General features: G+C 40.9%; 1 protein-coding gene across 4 annotated transcripts in view; it reads right to left on the bottom strand.

Moving 5' to 3' along the window:
- Positions 1 to 13,427, bottom strand: part of BACH1 (BTB domain and CNC homolog 1) — a 30,230-nt gene extending 16,803 nt beyond the window's left edge. The window contains exons 1-2 of one of the 4 annotated variants that reach the window (XM_083794803.1): positions 13,274 to 13,427; positions 10,398 to 10,518 (exon numbers count right to left, since the gene is read on the bottom strand). The gene's annotated coding sequence lies outside the window, so the exon portion shown is untranslated. Of the gene's footprint in view, positions 1 to 9,978; positions 10,149 to 10,397; positions 10,829 to 13,273 lie in introns of those variants that run through there. The other 3 variants (XM_083794804.1, XM_083794801.1, XM_083794802.1) reach the window with 3 other exon arrangements.
- Positions 13,428 to 26,102: the final 12,675 nt, after the last annotated feature.

Raw genomic sequence — 26,102 nt, 5'->3', positions numbered from 1 at the left:
CCAATATGAATCCTCAGTTTTCAGATATGGGAAGCTTTCACAAGTCAAGGAGGGAAGAGGGCAGGAGCATTTTTCAGCACAGTGGGGAGAAAAAAACAGCTACCCTGCCAAGCTATACTTCTAGTTACTCATGACTCCAGTTATTTTCACAGGATACAGGCATTTTTAGTGATCTTTTGAAATGTCCAGACTCCAGTAAAGCAGTGTCAACATTATTCACACCTTCCACTCCCTAATGGAATACTGCACGCTCAACTTCACTAACAAAACTACAGTTCACGACTTGACCAAGAAAGTAAGTCTATTTTGGGGTGTTTGCTTAAAACTACAAAATTTTGTTTAGTGAAAATCTGAGTTCCAAGACAGAGTTACACAAACCAGAGCTTTCCCACTAAGCAATAGCTATATCTTGAGTAGTTAATCCAGAAAAGCTTATTTTTGGAAGAAAAAAACACACTTTAAATCTTTCTTCCATATACCTAATGAATGACTACAAACTTTTGTTTAAATAAACATCACAGCTTAACTGTGAAAGTCAATATCCTTACCATATTCCTCAGATATTACAGCACGCATTGTTTGTTACCAGAAGGTCTAACAACCAATGACATGAGGAACTAAGGACAAAATGGAAGACTAAATCCAAGGAGGTGGGGAGCACAGAGCAGTATTAAAGATAAGGGCCTATTTTAGGCTGAGCACCTAGGCACAATGCATAAGAAGATTAGTTGCAACAAATTAGGGGTTCTTTATTTTTCCTCAAGTCCTCCCAACCCTCAGACAGCCCGTGCAAACGTGCTGCCCTTGGGTTCTCCCTTATAAAACAATCCATTCCAATATCCTCTCCAGCTCATTACACTTTCACAGCATGGAAGGTTAAGAGGAACAGTAGCATATATATGCGTGGAGGACAGCTGAACCTGTTCCACTTCATCTCTACAAGGCACACAACGTGCTTTCAAAACCCTGTGCAGCCTACTTAAAGCACTGATAACGAATTTCCAATGTTGTTGCTGCCAAAAAAAAAAAAAGGTTTCTACATGGAAACACCACCTCCTGTTTCTTCAAGGGTGAAAGCATTTTATTTGAGTATAACCTGATTTAGTATTTTTAATCTGACAGAATATTGTACTTCCTAATGTAAAGATTTCAAAAGAACTAAGCCCCCACTTTTTTTTTTTTAAACAGGAGACAAGTTTGAGATGTCCAAAATACAAGATGTGGCATTTCATTAAACATTCCAAAATTTAAAAGAACCTTTAAAAAGCAAAAACCAGATACCAAAGCACTAAATCTGTCGTCTTTGTAAAAATCTAATAACCTTCATATATGGCAAAGAGAAACCAAAAGGAAAACAACCAAAAGACTGAAAATGCTCATGAAAACTAAGTATCAAACAGGAAAGGAAAAATGTAAGCACTGTAAGAAATCTGTCATACTTAAGAGAAGTACTAACAAAGGTCAAATCTGTGTCTTAATTCTGTTTTCCAGTTGTGTAATAAAGGCAAGGCCACACATTTATTATAACACTTCATGACAGCCAACTAGATTTTCCACTCTATGTTCAGAATACCGTTGGCCATAAAAGTGTCATTATATACACATCCACAAACAACGCTAGCAGAAACTCTGTATTCTTGTTTCCAATAGGGAAAAAAAAAATCTTTTCTACACTGTTTTGTGTCCCTCCTACTCTAACTATTCTTCTGGAGCACCCACAAATTATTTCCAATTAATACTACTTATGGATGGCCAAAGGGGGTAAGAGGTTTGAAGCAGACAAAGCAATTTGATGGTACTTTTTAAGAAGGTGTGTAACTTGCAAACTCGAGCTGCAACTGTTCCCCTAGCACAGACCTTCACAAGCTTTCCCTGCCCCAATACAGCTGTGCAGCTTGCACCTCTTCATTTACTACAAACACCTGTCAGATTTCCGCCCCTCAGACAATTCAGATGCAAATAACTAAAAAAAGGAAGCAGGACACTCAAAACAGTGATAAACTACTTCCTTGAAAGTTAGTCTCCTATTCTACCATGCTATCTTTGTTTTCAAGTGAACACTTAAGGAAAGAAAACTAGAGGTAGGCACAGAAAACTTATAGAAATACTCTAAGTCAGCCTACGGCTATATCTAAATCCCCATTTACTCAGTCAGTATAACCTAACAATCATTTTGCTAAATGCAAAAGAAGCTAAGAAACAAAAACAGGCAAGAACACTGCTTAAGGTATTCAACAGAGCAGTCACCATCAAAAATAAGAAGAATCCAAAGAGATCTTAAACTTAAAATAGTCCTTATAATGCAGGTTGAAAGGATTAAAGAAGAAACCGTATGTCACTAAGTATGAATCCTCTGTCAGTGGAAGAAAACTAGTACTGTCAGTACAAAGGCATTCCTTAAATTCCTCTTGTGAAATTCTGGGCACCAAATAACCTCAGAGGCTTGAGGGGAGAGGAAAGAAACTAACATGAGTGCTAGTATAAGAGCTACCTGGAGGAACACTTGCAGCTGAATGAATCGAGCTCTACTTTGAAAACACAGCAAAGCATGTGACCGTAAAGCTGCCATTCTTTATCAGGCAGCTACTGTGATCAAGAACATTCTGCTTAAGGGCAAAATTATTATCTCTTAAATACTGGCTATAAAACCCTTTTCTGCTTTTCTGCCTTTTAAGCGAAGTTATACTGATTTCTTTCTTCCCTTCTACCATAGGGCTCAACAGGAAAATTATGAATAACAGGTACCTGTAAAATTACTGTCTTCAGGAGATTTAGACATCTCTGCTTTAATTGACTTCATATATACATATTTATTTTCAAAGGACATACAAAATACTTGTTATCTTAATGAAAATTAGCACTGCCAACAATGTTAAGAAAGAAGTTTCTTTGGATACAGTGTAGAGCTTGGAGCAAGATGCCTGTCCAGATTTATCTGGAAATAAGAGATCTCACCAGGACTCCTTTTCTTCACATGATTGAAGTTATTCATTAATTTATATTACTAACATGGAGGTAACTGCACAGTATAGAAAGTGTAAGTTACTTTGAGTAAAATTAAAACAGACTTGAGGTATGTTCATCTGATAGATTACAATTGGTAAAAGTAACTTCTCCTTAACTGCTTGTTGATGGCAGAATAAAGCAGGTTAAGTAATCCTCCAGAGCAGGTACTGGTAGGGAGGGAAGTAGAGAGTCACTTCAGTGCTGATGTTCAGGAAAACCTTAAGTCGTCCCCATTTGACTCTAATTACATGTGTTCCAAAGATGATGATCACTCTGGTCGAGTCCATGTCAAGCTATAAGGAACTGCAGTTGCTAAGTTACAGAAGGAACATAATAGATAATATTATCTTGGAACAGATAGCATAAGAGCGGGAACATATTACCCGGATAAAACCTTGTAACAGCGCACATGATACAATTCTCCTCCACATTCAGAAATCTGGCCCAAGGTAAATTAACTGTAACTTTCGCACTCAGCAGCACCACTACAGCAGGTAGAAGCCCACACGCAAATGAACATTTTGACAGGAGAGCCTTATGCCAGAGGTGAAGGAAGCTCTGAAGCATCAAGTTATCAATGAAGCTGAAATATTTAATGCTAAGGAGTAACTTTCCCACTATGCAAAGGATAGTAAAACACAGTTTATGTACACTCAAAAGGAGTATCCACCTTTCTTGCATCATTCAGCACAAACTTCACGATATGCTCCAATGATCAAGCCCTTTACAGTCGCACAAGGAAGATAAACAGAAATCCTGTTCCAAAGCGAAAGTGCTATTGCTAACCGAAAGCAACAGCACTAAGATGTGGATGTTAAGAAAGCATTTGAAACCTTAAAACAATAAAATATCACCCAACAGCTCATTGCAAGTTTTAACATCGGCAGCAATTACCTCAAGTCATCGCCTCAATGCTCATCTAGATGCCCGCTGAACAACTACCAAAAAAATCCATCTTTCCTACTGAGAATTTCTAGAACTTCCATGCTCTGCCCAAAATATTTTATTTATAATGAATGCCAAACATACAGGATCATAAAAGTCAACCGAACTGACTAAATAAATGAAACATACTATTTAATATTAAGAACTTCTTTGGACTCTGAAGCTTTAAACAGAATAGCCTGCATTTTGCATCTATGTTGGAAAATCCCCCCAAGTCATACAGTTTACCACAAAGCTTTTCATTGACTCAGAAACAATCAAATAACACCAGTTATGTACGCTTATAGCTGTTTATTGTATACTTCCATCATTCTTTCTAACCAGAGAAGACAAAAACAACAGCTGGAAATGTCCCCGCCTGCCTACAAGAGCTGCCAAGAACTTCACTACTAAGTAACTTAAAACAACAGCATGACAGCTCTCACACTGGTGAATAAATTCAGCATCCTTCAGTTTGCTTTCAAACACCACAAACACTAAAAAGAAAAAGGTGAGAGATTTCAGCATACAAAGGGGCATGCTTTACAGCTGAAGCAAGTGTTTTTGCATGTGAGACCAGCTGAAGCTGGAAAGATCCACTGGCAGCATTAGAAGAAAACTCACAACCAGAAAAAATGAATGAGTCATAGAAGTCAGCTCCATAGGCTCTCAGACTCCTAAAGGAAAAACAGCCAAAAAATACTAAAATGGCACTTAGAACGGAGGTAGACGTTTGAGAATGGAAACTAATGCAAATAAAAGCAGAAATGACAGAAGGATACACCTATGATTTGTGTACACGTTTACTAAAATACTTTTTGAACATTCTGAGCCAAGTGTTTCAAGTGTCCTTAAAAATACCAAATCAGAGCATACGAATCCATGGAAACCAACAACGGTCAGACCTTTCCTACTCAGGAGGCTTGCACTTTCAGAACAGAGATGGCTGATTTGCCAAACTGACAATTTAAACTCTGCGGGGCAAATCTAAAGACCCAGAAGAGAAACTCCAGTATCTAATTCTCAGCAAGATCAATGGGAACCCACAGGCACATGCATTTGAGCAAATCTAGTGAGCATCCTAGCTTAATGATCACCTGTGAAAGACTGTCAAATAAAACACAGGACTGTACTTTGCTACCATCAACTGTAATACACTCAATAGCAAGAGGGGTAATAAACCAGCTCAAACTGACGTGGTTCTTAGGTCTTGAGCTCTACAAAGAGAGTAACGGTACTAGCAAGAGCCAAGGAAAAAAAAGACTGCTATACAAGTTACAACCTACCAAGTCAATGCTTTGTTCTCAAGAGCAACAGCCTCTCATTTTCCATCGGTCAATAACTCCATTTCAGAAATTCCTGAAAGGAGCTAATCTATTCCTAGACTCAGGTATCAGTTATGTTGCTCTACCACCAATCTGTCAGCAATTACAGGGTTCGTTTTGTTTTTCCCCCCCCAGACCTTCCGCTACAATACATTTCCTGTAAATTATCCAACCAAAGAGTTACTCAATTTACTGAAAAAGTAAACAAAAACCTGTTCCTTATTCTTTAGTTAGTGAACAACCATCCTCCAAAGGCATGCTGGATATCTATACCCAGTAGTAATCGCAGTAATTTCCAGTGGTACACGGGTAAAGTTCCTGAAATACAAGGAAGCAGCAAGTGCAGTTCATCTTCAGCAGCTCCAAAGCTCAGGCAGGCCACCACTCCTGAATCCACAACCTGAACTGACATCCAGATGAGCTTTCTGTTGTGATCATCATCACAACCAAACTGGCAAGATCTATTTCTCATGCAGCAGCCAGAAAACATCTGCTCAGCAATCACAATGCTCATAACTTATCTGTACTCTTAAAACCCCTTAAATACCTGAGCAGTTGAAAAAAGGTATTATAGACAAGAAAATAACTTGAAAAGTAAAACCGAGTGCTATTCCTGCCTCTTATGCTGATGTATCAAGTAACTTTAAGCGTGTCACTTATCTCCCTCTCAGTTCCCTTAGAGTAGACAGGTTTATTTCATTCTGTAAAAAACCTCTCATCCACAAATATAAAGCACAAAGGGACAACTATTGTTTACTACTGCTAAAACGAGACTGTTTGGGTGAGAGACAGTTTATTCGAAATGCATGGCAAATGCTTTTTTCTAAGGCTTTGTAGCTGTCCTTGCCCCCAACTTCCTCGCCTTTTAAGGAAATGAAGTTATGTTACAGATGAATGCCTACAGCAGTTAATAGCTGCTGATTCACGTTATGCTGACAAGGGATGAACAAGCATTTTAGTGTTCATGTTTACTGCTTCTCCATCATCAGTCCGACGATACTTTAAAAGAACAAAGTGATTAAAAACCCTTTTGGTTACAGCAAACTGGCATTGTTCATAAAAACAATGCTTTCTCCTATAAAGAAAGTAGGTCTCATCTTCAGATGATTAGCACATTCATAATTGAAATTCTAAGCTATCCTTTATTAGTCAAAACACCTGGATGGTATTTGTTCACAGCTTAATTACAAAACGAGCTTTTAAAAAATGACTAGGCTGCATTTCTGCATAATTCTTACCGCAGCATTTGGACTCTTGTCAAGTCGCAAGTGAGAATTAAAAAGACTCATGGAAAGTCAGGCCACTGACAAGTCTCACAGTCACAATTTGTTTTCCAGGTTTTAAGCCTAGAGATTCACTTTTTTAAATATTTGCAGTCTGTATGAGAACTCAGAGAGGAGAAAAGGAAAGAGAATTAAGAATCCTACTAGACATTATACTCCAGAGGCTGGGATTTTTAAAGAAAAAAGAAGACACGGATATTGTATAAACACAGAACTTTCACCAGAGTAAAGGTTTGAACAGCTTCCCTGAGGAGGTGATATAAAGCACTCCGTATCAAAGCCAGAAAAAAAAAAAGTGTTTTGATTTGCAGTTTAATATTACCTTACACCACTAAAATTTTGTATCAGGCATAAAAAAAAAATCTCTTTGTGGGATTTGGTTTGTTCCAGTGCTAAAAACAAATAGGACTGAAGAAATTTCAGAGACTCTTTTGCAGCAAAATCCCACCATTTACAATCCTTCTATTCTGCTGGTATTCAACAGTTACTCTGGGAAGTTGCCTATGCCTTGACTGAAAATATTCATTTAGGATGAAAGGTAAAAGGAATAACAAAGCCTGCTCAACAAGTACTTACTGTCAACTCTTGCCTTAAAGGACAAATACCTTTGCATTTGTATCTACATATTTCTACTCCTTGCCACAGTTAAACCACATGAATTACATTTAAACAACAGTCAGAATCCATTCATAAGTATGTATGTCAAAATATTTATAACGAATAGTAAATTAACCATCTGTAGTTCTAATGCATCTTACCCTAACTTACAAAGGATCCAAGAAACAACCCAGAAAGAACTGAGAAGCAAATATATTGGCAATTCAAAGTAACTATTTTTTTGGAAGTGATCTTGAAAGTAACATTGTTTGTGGTAGCTTTTTAGCTCTTCTGATTTGCTTCCACAACCTTTCTTCACAGCACGTGAAACAAACAAAATTTTGAAATTTTAGGCATGAATCAGGAAGAACTTCAGACACACTGCTACAGAAAACAAAAGCATATGGAAATTTGATCAGAATTCGCAATATTTATATTTCTGTTTAGAGAAGAAAACACAGAATACCAGACTTCAAACGGTACTAGGAATAGCAAGTGTTATTTAATTTCTTATGAAAGTATTAGCTAATGGGCCAAGACTGGAATCTAAGCGTTATCTTGACAGTTAAAATGAAGTCACTCACAAACACTATCTGAACAAGGTTCTGAAGATTACTTGGATATTCTTTAAGATGCAGTCCATCTAAAGGCATTTAAGCAGACCCTATGCTATGTCTTCCACTCTTCAGTGTACGTCTAATGGTTAAACTGAATTTGTGTTTCACTAGTGCTTCTAAAGCCAGTTTGCCCTCCATAACACACTTCACCCTTCTTTGCAAAGTTTCAGTAGCTGACAGGTCAGCTGAGCTTTACTCTGACCTGCTACTTCACATTTACACAAGACACTGAAGAACACTATTTTCCCTTCACATTACCAAAGAACAAAACCTCTCCCCACCACAAAAAGGGCCTTAACTGAAAAATACAGCATGCTGCTGGAGATGGAAGTTGCTTTTGCGACACAGCCTATGACTTATTTCATCACAGCAAGCACTCCCTCCCAACATCACCCCACTGTTAACTTCTGAAACAAAGACAGGGAAAGCTGCAGGAAGTCCTCACAAATTATCCCCAGTTTGGGCATACTTCGCTGAATTCACACAACTTCATGGTTGTTTCAGCAGTTATTTTTTGCTCACTTAAGGTTTTGTTCCTACCCACATTTGCGTTAACCAACATGTTACCGCTGTTTATCTATGGACTGCATATAAACAAGACTTATGCTATAAATACCCCCAAGTTTTTTTCAGCCCCTAAAACCTCCCTCATGAAACTTTCAGTGTCAAAACCCAAAGGGGCAACTGAAACACCAGCACTCAGACACAAGTCCTTCAACTGGCCTACCAATCCTTCCCCTCACACCAGTCAGCCCAGTGAAGGGAGAAAGCCAGGTTGATGACTGAATGGAAATGTGAGAAATTTATCTGAACACCTTTTCTCACCCGATCAGGTGGGGAAAGAGGGGAGGAAATAACAGAACAAGAAGACTTGGGCCTAAACCATTGGGCAGTTATTTGGGACTCAAATTACCACTCAAGTACAAAGATGTCTCTGTTCTACCCCCAACAATACCTTTTTTCTATGCCCAATGATAGTGCTAACTGATCAAAGTGATCAGGTGAAGAGCATGGCCTCAAATACCAGACAATTCTCACATTAACATCAAATTGCTATTGTTCAAATATCCTTAAGATACTAAGATCCTATTACACTAAGTTCTTGGACGTTTTTGAGTATAAGACACTCAATAACACAGCAGACATAAGTTAAAGTGCTCATTTTAGCATTTCGGTTACTTCATACGCCAGTGAAGCAGAATTCCCAAACATCTCACCTACTGTGCCTCCATTCACCTCACAAGACAGATCCAGCCTACAAAAGCAGATTCCTTTTATATTAAGATATACTCTAGAAGTACACCTAAAGAAGTCCAAATACTAAGGGATCTAGCAGAATCATCTCAAATCGATCCTTATGAAAGGCATGCAGTGTGGATACTCTGCCCTCAGCAACTGTTTCTCTCTGCACATCTGCTACCTTTGGGCCTCACCGCTTGGAAACGCACACGCCGCTTACTCATGTGTCAGGACACGCAAGAGGAATTATGCCACGCAAGTCACCTTTAAAGGGGAAACTCAACCCACAAAATAAGACGTCGTATCTTAACTGCTTCAATTCACTCATGCTTGATAAGGAGATTCCCATTTGTTTTTTCTTCAGTGTGACTTTAAAGGACTATAAAGGATTTGTGGAGCTATGCAACTAACTTATGGTATTTCTTTCCAGATGGCAACTATTCCATCACTACAGTTAAGCATGTTTCTCCACACGCCTTCCTGAAAGCACCTCAAATCAACGCGTCTGTCAAAAGTCACTGCGTGACGGAACTGTACACAGAGCGTTATCTTTACTAACGGAACGCTGCTTTTTATTCTCTTTAATTCTAACGAAAATTTAGAGGCTCCGGGTGGTTTATAGGCTCTAGGACCGGGCTCCCACCGCGCCCCACAGCCCCCCCGGCGCCTCGCAACGACACGACGGGCACTGCGGCTCCTTGTTTACGGCCCGCAGCGAGCCCTCCCGGAGGGCCGGCCCGCCGCCGCCCCCCTCCCTCCCTCCCTCCCCTCCCCTGCCGGGCACCCAAACCGCGCGGGGCAGCCGGGGGGGGAGGGAACCGAGGCGGGTTGCGGCTGCCCGAGCGCAGCGCGGTCAACGCGCCTCAGCCTCACCCCCCCCCCCCCCCCCCCTCCAGCTGAAGTGGTGCTGCCCTCGCGCCCCCCCCCCTCCCAGCCCAAGGGGCGCCCAACGGCCGCACCGCGCGCGCGCAGCGCAGCGCAACGCACCTCACCTCAGCGCCTGCCGCCGCCGCGGCGCGGGCAGCAGCAGCGCGGCCACCGCCTGCGCGCGCCCTTCCTTCCCTCCCGCCGCTCCGCCCCGGCTGCTGCTGCCCCGGCGGCTGCGGCCCGACTGCGGCGGCTTGGCGGCGGTCAGGTGACCCCCGACAACACGGGCCGCCCCCGCGCGCACACCCCGCCCGCCCATTGGACGCCGCGATCCCCGCCGACCGCCCGCGCACGGCGCATGCGCGCGGCCGCCGCCGGTGGCCGTTGCGGGCTCCGCGTGGAGACCCTCGTTGGGTGGCTGTGGCGCGGGTTAAAGCTTTCCTCTGCTAATAAATAGCCAAAGGCTGTTTGCTATATCTCTAGTTATCATCCTGAAGGCACTGCTGAGGGAAACTTAGTGTCACACAGAAAGAACTCACCTCTGTTGTGTATTAAAAGGTTGGGGAAATGCTGTTGGCCGCTTGGGAGGGGGGGAAACTCCATCTGCTTGTATGTTCAAGGATGCCACGGAGGGCAGTCTCCTTCCAGAAGCTGCATATCCTGAATAAAACAAAACATCAGTGATGGCAACTGTGAAAGGCACGTTGTCAGTAATACCAGCTAGTGGGAACATGATTGTTGTGACATTCTAACAAAGTCAACAATTTTCTTTACATACAAGTTACAGAATCCCATTTACGCTCCATAAAAGTTACATTTTAAAAAAGCAAATGTGAAATACACGCTCTTACCCTGTATTTAAGTGCCCTGTAACTTTCCCAAGCTATTTTACAGTAGAAGTTCTACTCCTCTTTTTGACCTTCATGGGAATTTTGGGGGAAGGTATGAGTAAAAATCTTACTGGTGAGGCGTAGTAGTGATAGGTGTATATGAAAGGGCAGGGAGTTCCCCTCGTGTCTGCGCATAATGACTGACCTTGCATAATTCAGAAACAGATGAACCCGTGGGGAAAAAATGCTTATTGAAAAGCACTGGGTGTCAAAAACATACTTATATATATTACTTTACTCCTACATGTACTAATACTCTCATTCTTCAGTTACCATTAGGATGATAATGAAACTCTTTTTTATTTTCAGTGGCAAAGCAGCTAGAAATCACACAGATGGGAGGTCTGAAGGGTCTACAGCTGATTCCAGCCCCCACCCAGTGAACTGGGGAGCCCTTGTACACCGAACAGTTTCACTTCCACTGCAACCTAGAAAGGAATTTTTCAAAAGCTTTCTTCAATAGTCATTATACCAAATTAAAACTGATAACAGACAGGAAATCCCTGCTGGTTTATTGACTTTTTTGTTGTTTTTTGTTAGCTTTTGAATGGGACTTTTTTATTTTTTTTTTTTTTTTTTTTAGGTGAGGAGTGGCTGTATTTCACAGGCAGGCTTCAATGTTTCCTTGGATCATTTTTTAAGTCCCTTTAGTCTCTGCTTTGAAAGGTGTATTTTGTTAGTATTTCTTCGGTCAGACATCTTCAACACTACCCAAAATAAAAATAACAACCTGAAGCACTGTGAAAGCAGATCTGCAACCAGACCCTGAGTAGCAGTTCCAGGTTGTTTATTCAAGGGTTCCCGATTACCACAGCCCCTGAGGAACTGCTGTACTTACTTTGTAATCTCTGCATTCAGGTGGAAAAGTCTGCCGAACGCAAGCTGTCTTTTCCTCAGCTGACAACATTTGAGATAGATGTTAACACCTTGTCTAGGTTTCCACCAGGTGAAAGTTGGTTTGGCTTTTTGTTATGCCTGCTGTAGGCACGTAAACTTTAAACATCTTCCAAAGCGACACACCTTTCATTTTACTTTTACAAGTTCCTGGATTCTTTAAGAGTCATTAATGTGGGACGGGTAACAGTTGTCATTTGTAACTGACAATTATGCAGAACAAATAAAAGAACATGAATAAACAACCTACTGTGTTGTCTGTACATGAGATTTAGTCAAGCAAGGCTTTCTCTGAAAGGCCTGGAGCAAACAGAATTATATACCCATGTGTTCGTCCGCGCTAATGGCCAAGATGAAAATGCTGCACGTGGGTTACACTGGAGCTAATGAAGCAGAGGGTATTGGGTCAAAAGAGATGGTTGAAAGAGAGTAGAGAACTGCAGCAGTGCAAAGTATGGTACTGAGCCACGAGCGGAAGACATGAAAGTACTTGCTGACTGAAAAGCAAATTGGATATTCAATTACTAATATAATGCATATATGTGCATATATATAATTACAGCCTTTGTTTGTTTGTTTTACAAATTGACTTTGCGAGCATTCCGTGAAGGAAGAACAATACCTTTTAGGTGAGAAAAATCTTCCGATAGGAGGAAGGATTGCCTCTCCACTCCCTACTTTTCCCTGGAATTTCTCTTGACAAATTCACTCGTGTATTTCTGCTAAAGGAACAAGTTATACCCAATACTTTGTAAATGGAAATAACTCCTCTAACAGTTCCCTTCACGTGTAACAGAACTGTTAATCCTGTGTTTATACAGCTCCCGTATTTTGAGTAAGCAAGAATTTGGTGGTGGCCCCAATTTGCTAAATGCAACTGTATTGTAAAATGAAGATATGCAATGTTTGTGATCTCATGCGGGATTTAGCAAAATCGCACATCATGAAGGGAGGGTGTGGTTCTCCCTGCCATTCATACAAAGAGCGTATCGAGCAAAATTCTGAGACTTTCAGTTTTGCTAGAGGCTAATACCAATTTTCCTTCTTTGACTGTTCGATAACTGCTTTTCATGTCCTTAGGAGGGCATTCAGTTATTTTTAGTTCTTATTTTAGTTATTAATTAGTTGCCCAATATATTCCACGGGCACAACCAGGGTTTCATTACAAAATAGCATAAGCAATTTGTTGGTAAATATCTATAAGAACAACTATTTGGTTATGATATCCAAATAGTATCTTTATGCTTGAGATTTGGGTAACGCTTGTTCTTACATTTTTAATAATAACATATCCTGAATTTCAGTTTTTATAGCTATTCTTTATGTTTTCTACCACTTCATGCCTTTACCCATGTTGACAATTCCCAATGCCCAAGTACTCAGACATGAAACAAGCAGCTTAACAAAATGTTTAAATGGTAAAAGTTGAGTTACAGAAATAGAGAATTAGTTCAGTTTTTAAGCATAAGCAGAAAATTTAAAATACCACTAGGGTAAGTGTTGGGGTTTTTTTGTTTGTTTGTTTTTCTTTTTTCTTTTTTTTTCTTTTCTGATCTCACACTTAAGATTTTTGTAGCGGAAGCAAGGGAAAGAAGGGAGAAGAAATAAATCAAAACAAAAAGAACTCTTACTTTGGCTTGAAGGTTGGCTACCAGACCTTGGACCGCACCCACCAAGAAGGGATCTTCATCTCTTGTTCTCGGTCCTAGGGATGATGCAATGCTGACTTCCCACACAATAGAGAAAGAAATTATGGTGTAATAGCTTGTTTCTCACTCATAGTCAGACTGAAGAACTGAGTAAGTACTTTCCTCGTTGAAATCAGACACAACTGGAGAGGGGAAAAATAATTTAAAAAAAAAAAAGTTAGTCCATTTTTTTTTCCTAAAAAGGAGAAGTAAAACCAGCAAAAAGGAGATCTGGGAGCTAAGCTGAAAAATAAGGAAGTAAATCTTCCTGCAGATGAATAATGAATGTTTTAAAGATTAAACAGTTTATAAACAGGAATTATAAATGCTCACAGAATTAATGAGTATGAGAAGAAATAATAATAAAAGAATGCAATTAGAAGAAAATGAAGAATAATGCCCTTTTTTGCAATAGATTTTTTTTTCTGATACATTGAAGACAACGGGATTTTAAGTCCCGTTAAATCATATGCTTTTATTTCCCTAAGAAGAATGAATATCGTTATCTTTTTCTTAGTGTCATTTACTGCATCAGACACACTGGGTGCACCGGTCTCAGCTCGGTCTCAGCTCGTACTAATTTGTGGCTGGATTTCACTGAGCTCCAACTAGTCTGCATGAGGATAATGGCCCAGACGGATGAATATGGTGTAGTTTAGAATTTTTGTGTTAAACGGGCACAGCCTAAACCAAGGAACATTCGGGACATCTTTAATACTGTGTTTGATCTTTTCTGCCCTTGTCCTCAGTTCCTATGCTGAAGCTGGTTTCATACAGCAGAAACTTGGCTAATAAATTCTCCAGAGCTGAATTGCAACATATTCCAATGCTAAAGGTGAGACTCATCCCACCTATCTTTACCCATCTAAATATTAGCTGTCTAGTCTAAGCTACTTATTTGGGCTCCTGTGCAGTCAATGGAACCAGATAGGCATCTCCACAGGGTAATTTTCCCCTTCCTATGGTGGGTGTCTGAGACAGGTGTGATGAAACTCCTTTTGGAGATGCCTGTCTCGCTCCTTTGTCTGTGGTGGGAACAGATAACTGGGTTAGGCTAAGTGGATAACTCTCAGAGGACTGTGGTTGAGTTGAATCTGCACCTTCTGCGGGATGCTGGGATCAGAATATATCAAAAACATCAGCAAAAGTCGTTGAGAAAAGTAAACGCCAAGGCCCCATCTCCTTCCTTTTGTGCCCAGCTTTTTCTGGCTGAGCAGGACACTTACTGTCAGAAGAGGGTTTCTGCCCTTGGCCCCGTACCTACACTGTAGCAGACTGATGAGATATATGCAATGAATCTGGTACTTCTGGTCACAAGCCAAATGAGCATACAGTAAACCAGGTGTAAAAGACTTGTCCTAGACACAACAGTTTTGTATGCATAGATTGAACATGCTACAGAGGGGGCAGGTCCGATGCTTTCCTGGAAGCACTCGCCGTACTATCATAAGCAGTAAAAAATATGGATGCACGCACGGCAATTCCAGTATCTCCTGCAGGAGTCTGCCTCCCGGCCCTCATGGACCAGAGGCTGGGGACCCTGCTGCTCACACATCCACGTCGTCACGCAGCAGACCAGTCCGTTTGCACTCTGGTAAATGAAAACCAAACTGCTCCCTCCTGTGAACTCGCAGACGCAAAACCTGGTTTTTAATCTACACTTAGATTGCATTTTCTTACTGTAAATCTAGCTATCAAGTAGCTAAGTAGTATGTAATACATTTAAGTGACTTAAACCTCAGGGCTATGTCAATATGTATAAGCTGAATATCTGCCTTTTACTTTAAAATTATTTTTAAAGTCGTCAAACAAATTCTTCTAGAAAGCCTTTGAAGACTTTCTACATTTTCTTACAAGTACGTAAGCGAAGGAGCAAAGCAAATTTATTTCCATACCGTCTTTTGCTGTATGTGTGAGGTACTGTTCTAATTCTTAAGAATACACATGCTTATTTTTCATGGTTTTCTTGCTTACAAAAGTCTTTTGTTCATTCTGGGAAAGCATACTATTACTCACAGGAAAATATTTTTAAATTCCCTCTTTATAAAAAAAAAAAAAAAGAGAGAGAGGAAAATGTTTTTCATCTAGAAGTGAATCCTATTCTATTAGACTGTCCTTTAAAAATGCAATTATAAAAGCGATCATTTCAAAGTAAATTTGGTTCAAATTCTTGTCAAAGCTTCTTAAAGTGAAAACTGGTCTCTCGGTTTAAACTTTTGTTTCTTTTTTTTTTTTTCAGATATTGTTTTTAAAAACAGCATCATTAAACTAAACAGTAATATTTCCACAGGGAAATGAAAGTGGGGGGTTATTTTGTTTTGATTGAAAAGAATGATTTGGGGAGGAGGGAGAGGATTCTATGAAAGGGGTTATAAACTATATGTAAACAATGGCAAAAAAAGATGAGAAACATATTTAAAAGTTTCTACTTGTGGGACATCAGAGGTCTGCTTAGATAGGCTGAAGGAGGTGTATGAAGAGACCAATAAATGAGAACTGCAGCAGGACAACTAAAAAGACCCATCCAGGTACTTTGCTTGAAAGAGGACAACAATTGATTTATTCATGAAAAAATGGATTTGCTTTCCTGGAAACCTGGAGAAGAAAATGGTAAAAGTTGTAATTTTGTCTGGCAGAAATGGCTGATCTGAGGGATCTGAGAAAAGACCAGAAATGTCTGGGACGTGAGGTGAGATTGCTGCAGTCAGACTGTCCAGGCCATGCATTATCACACAGTGGCTCTTTTGAAGCATGGGAGGAAACTTCGGTGTTTGTGGGAAAGCCAGTGTATGCTGTCCAGAGCTTGATGAGCGTTTTCAGTCTCGAGTAATGCTGTGGGATAGCAGCTGTGTGGATTTTAAATGAATTAGTTCAGTGCAGCAGAAAACCACAAAGCCTGAAAACAGCAGAAGCTGTTTTCAGCCAGATACAGATTTGCTAACAGATTCGTGGAATTGCTGAGTATTTGGGAAGATGTAGGAAGACCTGGTGAAACACCTCGTGGTGGGGTCCTCCTTCACAAGCTAAAGGCATAACACACTGTGTTGGTTATGTGTTCCCTTTTATATGAAAAGATTATGCTGGGAAAGGGAGCCACCACCTTAAATAATACCCTTAGTGGTACTAGGGAAAAAAGAATCATAGAATCGTAGAATCATTAGGGTTGGAAGAGACCTTCAAGATCATCTGCTCCAACCATCATCCTACCACCAGCGTCATCCATTAAACCGTGTCCCTAGGCACCAGGTCCAACCTTTCCTTGAACAGCCCAAGAGCCCGTCTGCTTCCTTTAACACACAGTACGCTCTATTGATAGTCTCCTGAATTAGCAACTTTGATGGCCCCTCCATGCACTCGTACTTTGGGGGGGGGGGGTGGTTAAGAGCTGGTAGATCACTCTCCCCATCTGTGTCAAGCTTGGGGTTCTTCTGTTGCTCTTGCTCTAAACTGCTCTAACTGAGGAGTCTGCTCGTTAGTGCTAGATTATTGGTGATATCTGGAACACCGGTTTGCTGCTCTTCTAGAGAAATGCACACTCACTCCCTCAGATGAAAACCTGTGAAACATTCGCTATATCTGTGGAAGGAGGTACCCTGAGTGTTCTTAACAAAAATACTTGTGGGTGAGATCCTTGAAGGTAGGAAAGAAGTGGCTTCTCTCTCACAGCAGATTCAAAAATCTCTGCCATACTTGAAACATTAAAACTTTGGACTGATTCCCTAAAAACTGTAGTCATACCCCTGAGAGGAGAAGGATGTTGAGTCATAGTGAAGAAAGGAAAGAAAAGCTGAATGTTTTTTCTATTACAATCATTACAGAGGTCAGACACAACCAAGACAGACAGATGAACAACAAAAATACTGGTTAAATGATTCAAAAGGCTAGGTTTTCTGGCATCAGACAGAAACATTTCAAGGACTCTGAAAGAAAATATGGAAATGAATTGTCATTCCAGTCTATCTTAACATATTTGCCTTTTGAGTCTAATGCCTAAAGAAGGATTAATTTTGATGGCAGACTTTTGAAGGACATACACTTAGGCTATCTGAAGGCTATCAGAAATATATCAGGAGCAGAACAGTGAACATTGAAATTGCATTTCCTTTTGGAGATGTCTAACAGTGGCAAAAAGACTTGAAAGCATATGATCTTGTGCAGTATGGTATAACATTTTTTTTAAGTACCTAAGTACTGTTTTGCTTAAATAAGTTCTTCATGATGATCACCCAGCTTGCTTTTGTTACAGAGGATGATTGCAAAAGTGAATGATGCATTTGAAGGCTTGGCTAAGACTGGAAAGCATACCAAAATTAGGAAAGAATACCATACATTCAAATACTTGGCTAGGTTTTAATTTCACAACATAAGGTTCTTGTTGTAACCTACTGCTTCTATATTGATCCTAGAATGACTTGCCAGGAAAAGAGTTTGACTGTTCAGCATATTAACTGTACTGTTACTACAGCTTTCTGAAAAAAAAAAAGGGATTTATTTTTCTGAGGTTGTGTGCTTTCCCATTTGTCATAACAGAACAAAAATTGATTCAGAGCCTGCTTCTGTTTAGAACTGCAAATTAAATGCCCCACAACAGAAGCTGTTCAGTTTCTGGTAGTGATTACCAAGCTGGAGCCTCAGTCGAGAAGCTGGAGTGATTACAAACATGTATGTCACCGCGGTGATCCAGCAAGAGGAGGCAGCCAATCTTAGCCCATCTGCCGTGCCTATCTGGATTTCCTCCCGTTCCCGAGCGATTGGCCAGTCCGTTCATCGTTCGCTTGGGTGTGACTGCGAGCCATGATGAGTCATGGTTCAAGCGAACAGCTCATACTGAAAGGAAAAGGAGGCCAATTTTAACTCTACTTTTAATTTTGTGTCTAGCTTAGTTAATTCTGTGAAAGTCAAAAAGGGTCCAGAACGGCTACATGCAGCAAAAGGTAATCCAATGCATAAAAGATACAGAAGGTATCACTATCAACACGGGAAAAAAAAAAGAGAGAGAGAGAGAGAGAGAAATGTAGCTGCAAGTCTCTGTGTTGGGTCTGGCTGGGATGGAGTTTCTTCCCAAAAACTAGAATGTCAGATGGTGCACAAATACTAGATGGTGCACAAAGTAGCGGTTGTCTCCTGTTGGGAGGATGAAAATTGCTGAAAACAGCAGGTTTAGATTGGAAAGGGTACTTGCAAACCTGGAACTGGTTATAGAAATGATGGGATTGATTATGTAGTGTCATTTCCTGATAACTCAGCTCTGCGTTAGTCTTTTGTCTTATGAGGTATTGCCTAGGATACAGTAATCTGCTTGATAGTTTCCTGTTGTTTCTGCTTTTCCTCTCCCTTCTTTGGACAGCTGATGATCCACAACTCACAGCTTTTTCCAGAAACATTTTGGAGCTGGGTTTCTCACACTGGAAAGTAGGAGCTTCCTGAACGCACTTTCAAAAAGAATTTGTCTCAGGAGCACACTGTTTCTTTTCCCCTTTTCCTTCACAGAATCACAGCATGGCTGAGGCTGGAAGGGACCTCTGGAGGTCATCTGGTCAAACCCCTGGTCCCTGCTCAAGCAGGGACACCCAGTGCAAAAACCTGCAGTGCTGTTCCTGCTACTTTCTAATGATTACAATGCTTTTTGAGACATGCTTTCACTCAGCCAAACAGTGACAGTGACAGTGCAAATCTTGGGCATTGGGTGGAGTCTGGACACCATCCCAGCCAGTTTTCAAAACACTCTGCAAAAACACCTGAAAAAAGTCAGTGAATACTTGCTCAGACATCCCAGACCACATGGCAGCCTACCATTCCCATATACCTTGTGCCATCTGCAAAATCCAAGCTGTACAACTGTATCTGAGGCTTGGGCACGGTTGTGAAAAACAGCATGTGAGTGTGTTGGTGATGGGTTCTTTTGTACATGTTGTGTCTTTCCTGAAACAAGCCCCTATCTCCTGTCCACAGAGCTCACGTAGGGTCTTCAGCCCCCTGAAGGGACCGGTTTGGTTCCACACTGACTGCCCTACCTCCCCACAAGCATTTGGAGAGGTGAGGAAGAGGAGGGAGGGAAGAAGTTGCCACTCTACCAGACAGGCAGGAGAAAATCAAATTCCTGCAGGTATTTATTTGCATAGACTTATTTCCTGACAAGGAGGATTGTAAACACGACCTTAAATTTCCTTGTAAGGTGTTTTCTGTTTGTCTTTTAGCTTAGGAGATTTTCTGATATTGTTTCATACACCACAGTAATTTTTTTTTTTTCTTCTTCTATACAAAACCCTGACCTTTTTGTCCGTCTAGCAAATTCTGGCTATATTTATTATCTGAAAGGCTTCATAGCTGACTGTACTAGGGCTTTCTGCAAGACTCTTTTCTGTGATCCCCCAGTGAAGGTCACAACTCATACAGCCTTTCTAAGGGCTGTGACAGCTTATAGCAGCTCTGGGGCAACACCTTCTCTACCTGCTTTTGCCAAGCCTGCTGCTCCTGCTGGGGCTTCCAGAGGGAGCACCTGGCAAAGCAGCCTCCTGTTGACCGACCTCTCAGGACACCCAGGCTCAGGTTGAGGTCCGTGTGTTGCTCGCAGGAGCCATGTTCTCCGGGGTGTGTTGTCACTTATTTCTCACCTCCCTCTGCTTAGGAGTCACCTGGAAAACTTTGGGATCCTGGGGTTCAGGCGGAGTTTTGCAAGTCACAGTCAAGCTGCTTAAATCTCCATGTGCAGCCCCGGCAGGGCACAGCAGTGTTTGGTACTGATAAGATAGGAGCCTGCGGCTCCCGGTGCTTGTTTGCAAGCATTCCCACCACGTGAAAGCAAGTTCTCGCCTAAGAAAATGCAAACGCTTTACACGCCATGACAAATGTTGCAAATCAGAGATTGTTGTAATTACCTCACACTAAGTCCTTCTAAGAAAGAACACGGTGCTAAGGTTCCGGTGAAATGCTCCTGAATCACTGCCTTGTAAACAATGACACCACCTGTCTCGTCTCATCTGAGCTCTCAGAAAATGGGGAGGATGTGCTGAATGAGACACTCAGCGACAGTGCTGTTCAGCGATTACTGTATGACACCGTGGGCTATATCATACCGCACGTTCCTTTCAGACAGAGAAGTGGAGCAGAAGCTGTAGAGCTGACAAAGCGCTCGGAGGAGAAATCTTAACATAGTAGTTTAAGTAACAAAAACAAGCATTTTTTCAGGCAAAGTAGAATACACTCCAGCTATTTTTTCTGTGAACTTAATAAGTACATGCAGAAGTTGCATGTAAATGCATGGTAGTTACTGTTGCTTTAATATTAGACTGTCGGGTGTAGGTAAGAATGAACAGTCCAGGGGTGTTTTTAAAAATGTTTTTGGAACAAAGTAATAAATGAAACCGGAGCATTCAGGATGACAGATGAAGTGCCACTCTAGGTAAGGACATAGGCTTTGGGATTGGAATGTATAGCATGTGTGACTGTTTATGAAAAATTGCTCAAGTCTAGGGTTGTCTGTGAAATAATCCAGAGAGATCAAAATGGAATATAGTACACATAGAGTCCTGCACATCTGATAAGACATTTAACAGAGTACATGTCATTAGGCAGATGAGTAGACCCACTACAATCTGAATGAGCAAGCCTTTAAAAATCTGTTTGAAAGATATACTGCTATGTTACATATCAAGAAATATAAGTGTTGTTTTCTTTTTTTTTTCTTTTTCTTTTTTCTCCATCATTTTCATTTGTGTTATTTAAATACTGCTTGGCAATTTCACTGGTGGGACATTGTAGTTTGGAAGACTGAAATGATGCAGCAGAATGGGAAGGAAACTTCCAGACACTGACCTAGATGTTTTGAGAAAATGCTCTTGTGTAATAATCAATATTGACCAATTTTACAGTCTTTGAAAAACTACTTTTTTCCCAACGGGTCCCTACACAACTTATCTAAACCTGCCTGTCAAAGTTCATTCAGATCAGCTAAAATATAAGCTGATATATACATAAAATACTAGTTGAGGTTGCAGCAGCTCTGTCTCTAATTGTGCAAATGGAGAGAGGCCGTGTGTCAGCATAATTGTGTTTATTTGGATTAGTGTCCGTCCTTGTACCAACCAGAAGTGTATAACTGCTTTTGCTCTTGGCAGCTGTACTGGTAAGGGCAGAAGGACTAAGCTTCACATTTCTATTAACACAAAGTTGCCTGTCCCTGTTATCCATACGTGCTGTTGCATACCAACATTTGCTGTTTCATAGAGCAAGAAATACTGTCAGATAACCACTTCTGAATTGCTAGAAACTTCTCAGCTGCACGTTGCACTGTAGGTCTTGTTTTAAAAGTTCTCAGTTGTACAGTGCCACAGAGGCCTTGTTTCTGTCCGGACGTGAGCAGCTTGCTTGTTTTTTTCGTTATTTGCCAATTGCAGTGGAAATGATGCAGCACAAAAAACTGCTGACTGGAGAGTCTGTTGTATTTTCTAGGTACTTTCTGGTTTTGAAACAAAACTAGAGTGCTGCAGTTGTTTGAATTCAGCTTCTGCCAAGTTTTTTACACAGCCGATGCTTCTAAGAATAGAGAAACCTACCTTAGGAGCTACTTTCTAAGTTGTACCTTGGTATTTTCAGTATTAAAATTAGAACGATGCTTAAATTAAATGACTCATTTTATTTGTGATAGCATTCCTTAAATGACATTGTATGTTACACACTTACATGAAGTTTCATAGCGAGCACTGTAGAGCAGCCACCCACTGCTGCAGATCGCCGGGATCTACAGGGGCAGGGAAACCCCCAGAAGGACGTGTGCGTGTTGACGTGTGTTGGGGCATGACCCTGCTGGGGTTACACATCAGCATGCCCCCGTGCCAGGTGGGCAGACACACGGTGATAGAGATGACACATCTCTTCATCAAGAAGGATAACATTTTCACCACGTGAGGCCTGCAGCGGGGCTCCCTGGCAGGCAAAGCACTATCCTAAAAATGAAAGAACTGTATTCTACTTACAAGTATTGCTTTTTGCTGTTTCTTCTTTTTTTTTCTTTTTTTCTTTTTTTGTTGTTTCTTCTTTTTTTTCTTCTTTTCTTCTTCTCGAAGAAGTAAAATATTAACTGGAGAATGAGGGGACGGAGGCAGCTTCACAAAGCAAATAGCTAACGTGCTTTAAACACACTGCATTTGGTGTAGCAGCTAAAACAGCAATCATGAGCTAGCAATTGCAAATACTGGAGTGTGGGAGGTGTTTGGAAATACACCTGGGTACATCGAGGTATGTAAATATACCTAGGTATTTAAAACTGAAGTCCACTTGCGTCCAAAATGATGAACCAAGCCAAATGTTCCTTGCTTCTCCTCCTGAACATGTCTCTGTTTGCTCCCTGCATCCCTATTTGACCAGGACATCCTCTTGGTGCCTCTGGCTGTGCTTTTTAAGCACTTGAGTAAGGTAGTGCCTCATCCCTGCCTGGACCTCCAGCTCCCAGACTGCCGATGGGGACACCGCCTGGAAGCTGCCAAGGCTTTCCGGTTCTTTCCTCTGAACGCTTTTGGAATGATTTTGGCAGAAATTACTACAGAGTCATGGATAACAAAACTGTGCCCTCACCAGTTTTCAGGGAATCCTCTTTTCATCAGTTCTCAAGATGTCAGCCTGTTCGTGTTGTTCAAGCAGCTTCTCTCCTGAACACATCACAATTATTTGCAGTGTTTTAAGCGTCCAATTGATGGGTTATTAAAACAGCCAACAGGCCATTAAAAATGTGAAAATTAGCTTGGACTAAACTGAGGTCATTCAGATACTGTTGAGGTTTCAAACAGCAATATAAGACACATTGCCAAATATGCTAAATAACTGCTGGGAACGAGATGTACTTCATTTATTGGCTAGAAAACCACCATAGTTGAGCAAGTATTATGGGATACATATACTAAAAAAGAAGCTTCATGCTAGGAAAAAAAATGTTGTTTAGGTAGATAATGCCCTGGGAAACCCTTATAATGAAAGCATAAAATTTAATCATTGATAGAATTAAGTAGAATTAGTTAACCAACAAACCCTCTGGAAAACAAATCAGAACTGCTGAGGAAACTTGTCTTGCTGCCTGCTGAACTTAAAGGCATCTTGCTTATAGAAGCTGTTAAGGTATTTTGCATATTAAGACTGTGTTTTTAATGTATTTTCAATGATTTCAATATGTAAGACTTGCTTTAGTAACTGCAGCCATGTGTTTGTGTTAGGATTTTACTGGAGCATGGCAAACAACTTCTGTTAAAGCAAGACATTTATGTTTTCAGATAAGGGCAGGAAGCAAACTTCTAGGAAAATGGGTTCCAGGTAGGAAAGGTGCCTTTGTCTATCAGTGCCGAAGCAGCCATGCTACCCGACAGGCAATGAGAGAGAAATAAGAACAAACCGGGGAGAAAGGTTGTTGCTGTTCTTTCAAAAGAATAAAGAAGTACAGAAAGGGCTCAAAAGAGCAATGAGGAAAAAGAAATCAACGAGTCATGAAGGGAAGCACGTTAATTTGGAGAGCAGAATTATTCATAAAACAGCTAACATGTCATAACACTAGTTGTGCAATTAGCATATATACATATATAAATACTAGTATATTCATAAAAGAACTAGACTCTTACAATCGGGAAAAGCCACCAACCAAAAAAGTTAATCGCCTCTTATTATGTTGCTACAAATAAATTCTGTTTTTCTAACAGTTTTAGTCTGGACATAAAATTATTTTTTCTACAGAGAGGAAGAAACTCTTGAAAAAAAGGCACCTGACAGCAGGTTGGAGCAGTTCTAACAAAAAATACAGTGAATTGGTTCAGTTCTCAAAAGGAAACAAGGGACAGATTTTTAGCAGAATGAACAGGTAACAGAAGAGGTCAGTCACAAGAATGCTTACAAACACCACTACAGTTTAACATTCATTCATTTAATCCAAATGGATTGCTAGTTCACACTACCGATATATGGATAAATTGCACACTGACTTTCCAGAAATAGGCAGAAGGAAGGACAAAATTGGAGCTGAATTCACAGAATGTGTAGCGCAGCTTTAAAGAAAATTCATAACAAGATCTAGGAAGGAATAACCTGGAATAGTTACAGAAAAAAAGAACAATCCAGGTCAGCTCATCAGCTGTTGAGAGTGAATGGACAAAGTGGGCTGCAGGTGGCATGTCCTGGGCTTTTAGGTCCCACAAACCTAGGGTGAGGTGTTAAGACATCACTGCATGCTGTTCTCCCCTTGTCCTCCACACATGAAGGAAACAGTCCCAGAGGGCTTTCCAAGGAAGCCCCAGAAGACCCACATACACGGCCACAAGTCTTACAGTGAATATTGGCCTTCTTTCCAGAGCTTTTTTACTCTAACAAGACACAATAAAAAGTCTATTTTTAAACTGTCAAAACCCTCTGAAGGTCAAAGAGTGCAGATGAGCAAAGGTCTTAGGTAATATTTCCTGTATTTCTAATCTCCAACCAGCAAGAAATTTCTTCTTTCAGTATGTTAAAAAAGCAGTGTCTGATACCACTTGCCAGCTGTCTGCCTCCAGGATTTCCACTTATTATAGGCTTCAGACCAGGAGCATTACAGAGGCAGCATCTATCCATCTATCTCTTTTTTCCTTCTTTTTCGTTCACAGACTACATAAGTACTAATTAATCTTGCTAGTTAATCTTGTTCCACTTCAAAGAATCTTCAGGATGAACCTTGAAAAAGCTCAACTTCTTGAATATAGTTGTCCGTACCAACTCCTGCTCTCAGTGATCTATTTGTCTCTCACACATCTTCATCACAGCTCCACAGTATTATTTTTTAAAACTACTTTTTAACAGTACAGTTTCCATTGTCTCATTTGTTTTATCTCCTCTTGGAGTGCTCTAGAGCCTCTATGAAGCTTCAGGAGCATTTGATCTACAGGTCTGAAGACTTTTTGGCTGCTTCTTTGCCACCTGATGGTGCTTCTCTGCCTTTTGCCAGCTGCATGAAGAGCAGCAGCTGGAATGAGCCAGGCAAGGAGTGGAACAGCTCCTTTGGCTCCCCCTTCCCCTGTAAAACTTGGAGGTGGCTCCACAAGGAAGGAGACACACCAAACGGGTACGATGTTCATGGCACACAACAGGGCTTTACGTCAGACCCCTAAATTCAAGAGAGCAATGACTGTAGCTGCAGATAAGTATTTCAAGCTACCTTTTGCGTGTGCTCAGTTTGTAGCCATGCCATACCTGCCTCTGTGGGGCTGGCAGAATAGCTTCTTTTGCAAGTGTCTGGTTTCTGAGAGGGGGTTTTCAAGTGAAGACAAAACAATTAGGCACTAAGGCTACTCAGAATCTGAGTTTTAGGTACTTTTTACGTCCACATAGCATGACTCAGAATACCAAAAGTCTCATTCTCAACAATATTCCCAGAAGCCTTAAGTGGTGAGAGCCAAGTTTTAAGTGAAGGAATGGCTCTTTCATACGGACTCAAGATGCAATAAGAGCCCCCTGGAGACCCAGCTGGTGGGTGACTGGACCCCGCGGTCCCTACGTAGTCAGTGGAAAATAAAAAGACTGCTACAGGAGGCACTTACGCTCTGGATAGATGCCTGCTCCTTGCTATTGACTGCATTCCCAGAATAGCCCCAGCCCCAGATAACACACAATATGAATTGCTCACATCTTTTTTGAACTGGGGCACTATCTCTGCTGTCCAAAGCCTTGTCAGATGTTAGCAGAGGTCTTAATACAGCCTTAATTGTCAAAGGTGAAGTCTGGCTTGCTGTGATGTGTCAATTTTGATTTATTTAAAGAAATCTGA

This window comes from Anser anser (assembly GCF_964211835.1).
Source record: "Anser anser genome assembly, chromosome: 1".
NCBI classification, from domain to species: domain Eukaryota; kingdom Metazoa; phylum Chordata; class Aves; order Anseriformes; family Anatidae; genus Anser; species Anser anser.
This window is presented reverse-complemented; position numbering and strand designations above follow the sequence as displayed.